The sequence below is a fragment of the Rhagoletis zephyria genome, unplaced genomic scaffold (assembly GCF_001687245.7).
Source record: "Rhagoletis zephyria isolate East Lansing unplaced genomic scaffold, Rhagoletis_zephyria_1.1 Rzeph_scaffold_03583, whole genome shotgun sequence".
NCBI lineage: Eukaryota > Metazoa > Arthropoda > Insecta > Diptera > Tephritidae > Rhagoletis > Rhagoletis zephyria.
This window is the reverse complement of record NW_016160666.1, coordinates 38,229-47,767: the sequence shown is the minus strand read 5'-3', so window position 1 is coordinate 47,767 and position 9,539 is coordinate 38,229.

Genomic DNA, 9,539 nt, shown 5'->3' with positions numbered 1-9,539 from the left:
CTATAGGTTATAGTGATCCGATCTTTGTAATTTTCACTGTAAGTATTCTGTTGATAATGGGTGCAAGTACTGCAAAATTTCATGTTCGTAGCTGCATAAATGGAGAAGTTATAACGAAAAATCTCATATCTGAACAATCAGTTGTATGGGAGCTATATGTTATAGTGGTCCGATTCTTTCAGTTCCGACAAATGATTAATACATTATAAAAATACACCCACCTACCAAATTTGATACGGATATCTCAAAAACTGAGAGACTAGATTGCATACAAACAGACGGACAGACAGACAGACGGACACACGGACATGGCTAAATCAACTCAGCTCGACGTTCTGATCATATAAGTATAGATTTTAATGGGTCTATCTCTGTTTGTTCTGGTACTTACAAACATCGGACCAAAGTTATAATACCATTTCATGCTCATGAAAGGTATAAAAACAGGTTCATAGGCATGTCATTTTCATGAGCTGTTACGGCGGGACATTAAAAGAAATACGGAACATTTGGCGTGCCGTATGAAATAAATAAATTACCAGGACAGCTGACGAAAAAAAGAGGACTGTCCCGTATAATACGGGACGGATGGTCACCGTACCTATATAGTGTGTTTTTCTGCTGCAGGAGTGATCCTATTAAATAGAATTTATAGCATAATGGGTGAATGGAAGAAGACTTACAAGGTGTTATGCTTCCCTTTCTTTACCAACACTGTAACAATCTAGGACACACGTTAATGCTAGCTAAGACATGTTGAAACTTTTAAAAATATGAAAATTGTAAAGTCGCCGGCCCAAGTATAAGATCTCAATGCCATTGGAAACCTTTGCAGGGATATAAACCTTATAGGTATTTTCTTCCATATACCAAAAAATTATCGAGCATACTTTATATGGAAGAAAGCGCACGACACCGTCTGCGAAAAAAATTATTAAAAATCAGCACGATTTTCTAGCGTATTGAAACTTGCACTCTAACCTACTAAAATTTAATGGGCTATAAATCTGTATCCCTGAAATGAATAAAAAGTTAAAAATTTGTAATTGGTAAAGTTTGTTGAATATTTATAATTTCTGAAATGTGGATTTGTGTCGTGCTGATTATTTATAAAACTGAAAAGGCCATACAGACGCAACCTACTGATATTTTGACCTGAAAAGTTTGGAACTTATTCCTCTTATTAGGGTGTCGCTACCTCTGAAAGGTATACATCGGAAATCACGCTGGTATAGCTTTTGAGTTTTTGAATGATCATTATTCGTAAGTGAAAAAATAAAACTCAATAATCAGCCTCATTGCGAGAGTCGTGTCGAATGCAAGTCGTTTTTCGAGAGTCGAAGCGCATAAAAAATTTAATGCCATTACCGAAAATTTTTATTCGACTACTGTATTAAAACGGAAAAACAAAAACTTGGCAGCACTGCATAGTTTTCGACGATATTCGTCGTTTACTTATTTCAGCACGACAGCAGACAGTGCCAATTTTGTCGAGTCGTACAATTTAGCCTAAATAACGACTTACGCAATGAGGCAGAATAATTATTCTCATTGACTGAAAAAAACAAAAACCATAAAATAATCATTATTTTTGATCGAGAAAATAAAAACTAAGTAATAAAAACTTCCTTTGAGCGAAAAAATAAAACTCTAATATTAATTATTATTTTTAATCTTTATTGATTAAACTCAACAAAATAAAAATCATTGTAAATTCGAGTAGGACATACGAATAAGTGAGTATAGTTAAATTTGTTTTACGACGATTACAACTTGTTGATTTTTCCGGGTAAAATTTAAAAAAATAATGACTATTTTTCGTCCCGGGTATATATATTTATATGGATTTGGCTGTAGCATGGACTATTTTTTATAAAAAATGACTAAAAATAATATAATTTAACCAATGGCCTACTGTATACATAGATACATATATGTAAGAAAACATATTTTTCGCCATTTCAGTGCCAAGTAGAAATGCGACCTTAATGACTATGTTTATAAGCTTTTATTTTTAACCGACTTCCAAAAAGGAGGAGGTTATCAGTTCCTCGGAATATTTTTTTTTTATATATGTATGTTACCGCATAACTTTGGACCACGTCAACCGAATTCTTTTTGCATCGGAAAGGTAGTGTCTCGGAGGTGGTGCCATACTAATCTGGTTTAGATCATTGGATCATGAAATATATATACATATATATATTTTTTATATGAGAATTGAAATCGATTTGTTTTTGCTTAAAAATTACTTGTTGAATGAAACGGGTAGAATTTGTAATGTAGAACTTTGTCATTAAAATGTTTGTCATTTTGTCACCACAGAAAACTAAACTTGGGATGTATGTAAGTCAAAATCTGAGCTCACTTCTTATGCTAATGTTGTTCATATACATATGTATAACACTGATTTATTACACACCAATTGCCGCAACATCTTCAATAATCGCTGAATCCACTCTTATGGGCCGCTTAAGAGTTGCTTTTAATCCAAACACCTTAAAGGTTTCTTTAAAACTGATTGTGTTGCTTGCAAAAATTTTTAATAAGAACCCGCAAATCTATCGACATGCAGATCGAACCATTTATCAATGGAAGAATTTAAAAATAAACCAAATTATATTAATATTTACCGTTGAAGAAGCTGCGTAGTCAAATAAGCTCGAATGAATTGAAAAATATGTTTGCCAGGCATAGTAGCGTATCGGATGCGCACCTTTCGCCACACTCTTTGTCTCTAATAAAAAAAAAATTTGAATATGAATACAAGCATAAAAAGGAAAGTTTGTTTGGTTTCTAAACATGTAAGCGATTTTGTCTACAAGCTATTTGCATAATTTTTTTTGTAATCAAACAACAATGGGGCTGCCAGCAATGTTAATGACCGCTTCAAATCAGATTTTAGCTTGAGGCATCGATTAGGACGTTCAGTTTTGACAGGCGGTGTTGTTTGCGGAAGCCTCTAGCCGTCTAAATTAAACCGCCGCATTAATTTTTATTTCTGTTTATTTGCTATATGCGAACCACATACATATGTATGTAATCGTATTGCTGAATTCGTATGCATATGTATGTATGTACTATATATGTATACATTCATATAAGCATGTATGCCCTGCAGAAAATCTGACCAGCGTAGAGCTAGACCTTTTGCCGTCAGTACTAGTTCTAGCTTAATACCTAAGCAATGTTTTTAACTGTTCGTTTTGGACAGTTTTTTTTTTTTTATAGGAAAACGTTGTTAATATTCGATTTTTGGATTTTTTTCGTTATTTTCTTTTACAGATTTTATTTTTGTTACATATTTTGTTAAAAAAAAATATTATTGTAACAATTGAAATTCATTAAATCCGAAAACTCACAACTGCCTCCACCACGATTTAGGCTCACGACGATGTTTGAGTCGGAAGCCTTCGCGCTGAGTTACTTTCGTATTGTACGAGAAGTGAGAAGAATTTGTACATTTACTTCTCAGCTTTCACATGTTCACTCTGACGACAGCGCAACTAGCCGTTTTGCAGTAGTTTAGAGATAGTTCTGAAATATTTAGTTCGGATCTAGCACATTGCCAGACTGTCTCTAAATTTTACTGCAGGGTATGTATGTAAATACATAAGTATATTTGTGAGTGTGCACATTAATATCCCAGTGGGAAAAGGTAAAGTCTGGGAATGCAAAAATTAATGGATAGCCACTTATTAATGGTTAGTAACTTACGAATGAAAAGATGCAAGAATTTCTCCACAGCGATGTCATACGAAAGTAAAAAATAAAAAATGAAGTCCGTGCTACAGGTTTTGAACCCGTGACTAACAACACGGCAGTCGAACACGCATCCATTCGGCTACAGCAGCTGTATAGCTTTTAGAATGGTTTCACTTAAGAAACCTACCTAAATTATCTTCTGGGTATGTATTCATTCATCGATAAATTGATCTAAATCTCAAACAATACTCTCAAGTATGAATAAAATGTTATGAATGAGAATAGGTAATATTATTTTTTATACCCAAGCAGTCTTGTGCACACGGGTATCTAACTTTGTTCGCATAACGGTTGTTTCTAACAGCATAAAATTGAATCATCTAAACTTCTGTGTAATCTATTTGCATGATAAATCTTAAGCTGCCTTTACAAAAGGCGATTTTTTGATAGGCGATAATCGCCAGCCAGCAAGCGATGTTTGAATCATCATTTACGCGAGCGATTTTTCTTGAGCAATGTTGAATCGCCTCATGTAAATCCAGCTTTACCATTTGGCTGTAAAATTCAAAAAACAAAACCATACACTGGGGGCTAAAATAATAGACTGGCCTTATTTTGGCCAGTTTTGGCTATATTTCTTTGGTTTATTTATTGTTGAATATTTTTTTTTGTAAAAGTCTACGACATTATATCTGTGGTCATAAGCAATGATCGCCTAAGTCGAAAAACCTGAATTCGAGAAAAAAACGCTTTAAAGATTTGGATTGTAATGTTAACCACATGGAATAGTAGTTGCTGAAAACGATAGCATATATAACTCAATCCTTTCTTAAGTCGACTTTGGCGGTTATTGCTTATGACCACAGATATAATCAGCACCGCATAAATCCACATTTCAAACTTTGTACACAAATTATTAAAATTCAATAAGTTTTTACTAAAATCACCAATTCAATTTTAACATAATAAAGTGAAAGTTTCAAGGGGCTAGTTGTTAATATTTTTTTTTTGTTGCTGACGCACGCAAAGTATGCTCGACAATTTTTGATATGGTATTTTGTAGCTTGCATTTATTATACAAAAATTGAATGGGCTATAAAACTGCATACCAAAAATTTTTCAAAAAATTCAGAATAAAACGTATGAAATTTTGGTTAAAATTTTTGGAATTTTTGTACATAGCTTGAAACGTGGATTTATATGGTGTTTTTTTGTTGTATATCCCGCTAGACTTTTATAAAAACATATTTTACATTAAATTAGCTAAATAAATATTTATAACAAAAACTGAACAAAATAAAACGAGTATAATATTTTTGACACTAGTACATATGTATGTATGTGACGTTTGACCTGGAATAAATTCTTTTGCACACGTGGCATCGATGGGAACATTTCACATTTTATTTATAATGGCGTCCCCAAATGTAAAGTTAATTTAGAGAAACGTAAAAAAAACTACATAATAAGTGCACTGGGTATATACGGTTCGGTTTCTCCCGAACTTAGACCTCTTTTTCTTAATTTTTTATAATTTATTAGATGTCTTTATTGCCTTATTGTTGTCGCACTAATAGCCCATTAACCTTATAAGTTTTGCTGGTCTTCATTTTTTTTTAGCTAATCGATATATTTTATTGCTAGATAAATATATTGTGTGCATTGTTTGCACAGTTTTTATAGAAAACTGTAATAATTTACTTCAACAATTTATATTGAGCTCGAGGCCGTTTTAAATGAAAAGTTTTATTGTGGAAAAGCAACAATAATTTGAAAAAATGGTAGAAGTGATAGCTATTTCGGAAATCACCACATTTCCTCATCAGACTTCTTTCAGTAGGATTCGAACCGACGATCCCACTGACTCAGCCAGTTGCCTATGCACCGTGCTAAGTACGCCTTGTAAATTATCGTTTGCTTTTTTCCACTATTTTCATTTTTGTTATGCCAACACAAAATGTAATAATTTACGAAATAAAACATTTCTGAATAATTTGTTAAAGAGTAAACTGCAAGAGGTCCAAAAATGCGTGGAGCCACGTTAAATTGGGAGCCACTATAAAATTGTGTGTAATATTGAACCCTCGTTGCTAAACGCCGACAAAATATTTTTTTATTATTTTTACTTTTATTTCAACATAGAGTGATTAAAAGAAAAATACTGATAAAAATAAAATATTTCACATGAACAGGGTTGAAATTTTGAAATTCCTGCCCGTATTTTATTTGTAAGTCAAATATTAGTGGCATTGTGCTACTATGATTGCACAACTGAGTAATCATAGTCAAGTTATGTACAGTAGTCGAAAAAATTATAGCCGAACCAAATTTTGACAAGTTAGTTTTTTATAGTTCATTCTTTACCAACATCCGTATAAATACAAGTTTAAAGGCAGTGTAACACGATTGGGAATTTGCCGAAATTTGGTGCAATCGTATGCCAATTGTGTGAATACCCAAATATTTTTCTTTATCCCAATCACGAAAAATAATTTGTTGAAATTTTTCAATACCAGTTTGCTGTATTGTATCAATCTTTTTACTACAAAAAAAAAAAAAAAATATAAAAATTGTCCCAATTGTCTCAAATTTTTATTTTGTACCAAAGCCCAATATAAAAATGCACAAATCTGTACAAATGTCACAATAGAGTGACACTGCCTTAAAATTTTATGCAACTTGAAAAAGCAGGGAATAACACAACGCTTTCTAGTAAAAGCCATCGTGTTTAAGATATGCCCAAGATTTTGTGGGGCTTTACAGAACAGTAGTCCTGAAACTCCTTCAGTTCATGTACGCCCTTTGGACTGTGGGAAAAGAAACTATGTATATATGTTGCAGCACAGTGTCTCAATGCTTTTTGGCAATTTATTACAAGCGTAGCTTGAGCAAAGGTGAAGTGACTGGCATGTACAATTTATGTAAAATAAATCGATTTCTACATTCTATAATGTTTTCAGCTCGCCCAAGTCTCCAGACATAACATTGGCTCCATCAGTGGCCAACCAATTAGATTTTTTATTTTTAAAGGCAGGATTGGCAAATGTTTGAAAGGTACAATTGGCAAATATTTTATGCAAAATAATGTTTGAAATATATATTTTTATGATTAAGAATTTAAAAACTTATTTCAATAATCGGATCAACATTTTGCGTTGCCTACCAACCTACCAAATGAAAAAGAAGCGACCAAATTTGGTCGGAAAAGACCAATAGTGGCAACACTGATTGTGAGTATGCAGTTTTGTAGCCCATTGAATTCTTGTAGAATGAAGTACAAGTTTCAAATGGCTAAAAATTACGCTTGTTTTTTTTTAATTTTTTTTTTAAGGCTAGAAATTTGTACGAAAGTATGTTGAATATTTTTTAATATAGCACAAAGTTGGTAACTTTGAGTTACGCGGATTTTGTTAAAGAAATAAAAAAGTAAGTGCGCCTGGGCCACACTGGAGAAGTGGAACTTACGTTACATACATACATACATACATATCTATTCTCATAACCAATATACATACATACTTATCGTCGTTTAAAGTACAAAGGCGCGTATTGTCATTCTGCAAAACGGTGTAACTGACATTGGCTGCCAAAAATTGGTTTTGCTCACACAAGCTCTTGGCTCAATCCTTATCCATTCGTCCTGAAATATACTAGCCAGAAATGCGATTGCTTTATAAAAAAGAGAACCATTTTGAAATATGAGTGTTTATACGCTTTAGAAAATAATTTCTACAACTTCACATACGCGGTTTTGCATTTTGCTGATACGCAGTTTTGCATTTTGTTTATACGCGGTTTTGCACTTTAAACGACGATATGTACATACATACATACATCTGCTTTTACTTAAGGTTATATTTTTTCTCTTTTTTCTACCTCTACCCCTGTTCGTTCTAATTACATTTATGTTATTCTGTTTTCCTTTATCTTCATTTGTGTCTTTATAATCTATCGATAACCAAATCGATGATAACATCCAATAAAATATTGATAACAAATCCGATAAAAATATCGATAACAAAATGAGCATGAAATGGTATTACATGAACATGAAATGGTATTACAAATTTTGTCCGATGTTTTTAAGTATCAGAAGCTGAAGATATGGACTCACAAAAATGTTTGCCAAAATGATCAGAACGTCGAGCCGAGTCGATTTGCCAAGTTGTACATCTGTCTGTCTGTTTAAAAGCAATTTAGCCCTTCAGTTTTCGACATATCCGACTGAAAGTTTTATGATTGATTTACCATTTGTCGGAACCGTCAAAACTCGACCACTATAACTTATAACTCCCATATAACTGATTGGCCATTTTAGTTCTCGGTCCTGGTTGACTATTCTGAGCAAATGCTTAATTATTTCTTCAAACAAAGCTTTGAATAGCCTTATATCCTAACATGACTACTTTAGAAAAATCAATCTTCATAACGGCAAAAAGAGTATGTACCATTAGGGCGGCTCAATTTTTATGGGAGATTTTTTCGACTATGCGCGTATTGTACAGAAGAATCACACGTAGAATGATTCTAAGTAAATCTGCCGAAAAAATCATGGCTCTAAAATCAACTTGTAGTTTGCCAAATTTCGAAAATAGGTTTCTTAGGATTTTGCTGTAGTGTCGCAAAGAAGTGCTTAAATTTTTTCTAATACACGCTATAAGCGGGTTTTTGGTATGAGGAATCAATTTATGTCACTTAATATTTTTTTAAACTTCCACTAGAGGGCGCACGGGGAAACTTTACTCATTTTCTTCGAAACCAAGTGTGCCGAAGAAACTATGGGTCTAAAATCAATCTGAAGTTTGCCAAATGGCAAAATACATTTGGCAAACTTCAGATTGATTTTAGACCCATAGTTTCTTCGGCACATTTGGTTAGAATTGCACGCAGGATTCTCCTATGCTATACGTGCATAATAAAAAAAAAAATGGCACATCCTAATGTTACACTTATGCATATACATATGCAAGTAAGTTTGAATGTATGCATGGATGCGGCTCCGCAAATTAATAGCTTAAACTATGTTTACATACCAATATTATCACTAACAAAGCTCGTTTTTTAATCACCCTGTTTACACAGGCAAATCTCAGATTATTAGCCGTCAAATTTGTTGTGCTTGTTATTCTCACATCTCAAGGAAAAGTTATGTTTCTTCTCTGTGCCACCGTGATCACATTTTTCTGCTATATTAAGCAATATAAATATATTTTAACTTAACATTTTATTAAAAAAAAGTACCTTTAAAACCCTCTTTTCCTTGCTAGCGTCCATTTTTGTTTACATTTACATTTGGCATTTCTCCTCTTTTTTGCAAAAACAATCGATAAAACTAGGATGGACTCCGAAAAGTTATCGGTTTAATCTGAGATTATTTTATAATTACAGATTAACAAGGGACGAATTTTATATGGCTAATCTCTTGTTATAATTACAAATTAGCGTGTTGAGCTCGAAAATGAGGATAATCTACTTATATGTGAACCTAGTATTAAACTATGTTCTACATACAATATTATCACTAACAAAGCTCGTTTTTTAATCACCCTGTTTACACAGGCAAATCTCAGATTATTAGCCGTCAAATTTGTTGTGCTTGTTATTCTCACATCTCAAGGAAAAGTTATGTTTCTTCTCTGTGCCACCGTGATCACGTTTTTCTGCTATATAAGCAATATAAATATATTTTAACTTAACATTTTATTAAAAATAAGTACCTTTACAAACCTCTTTTCTTGCTAGCGTCCATTTTTGTTACTTTACATTTGGCGTTTCTCCTCTTTTGCAAAAACAATCGATAAAACAGGATGGACCCGAAAAGTTATCGGTTTAAT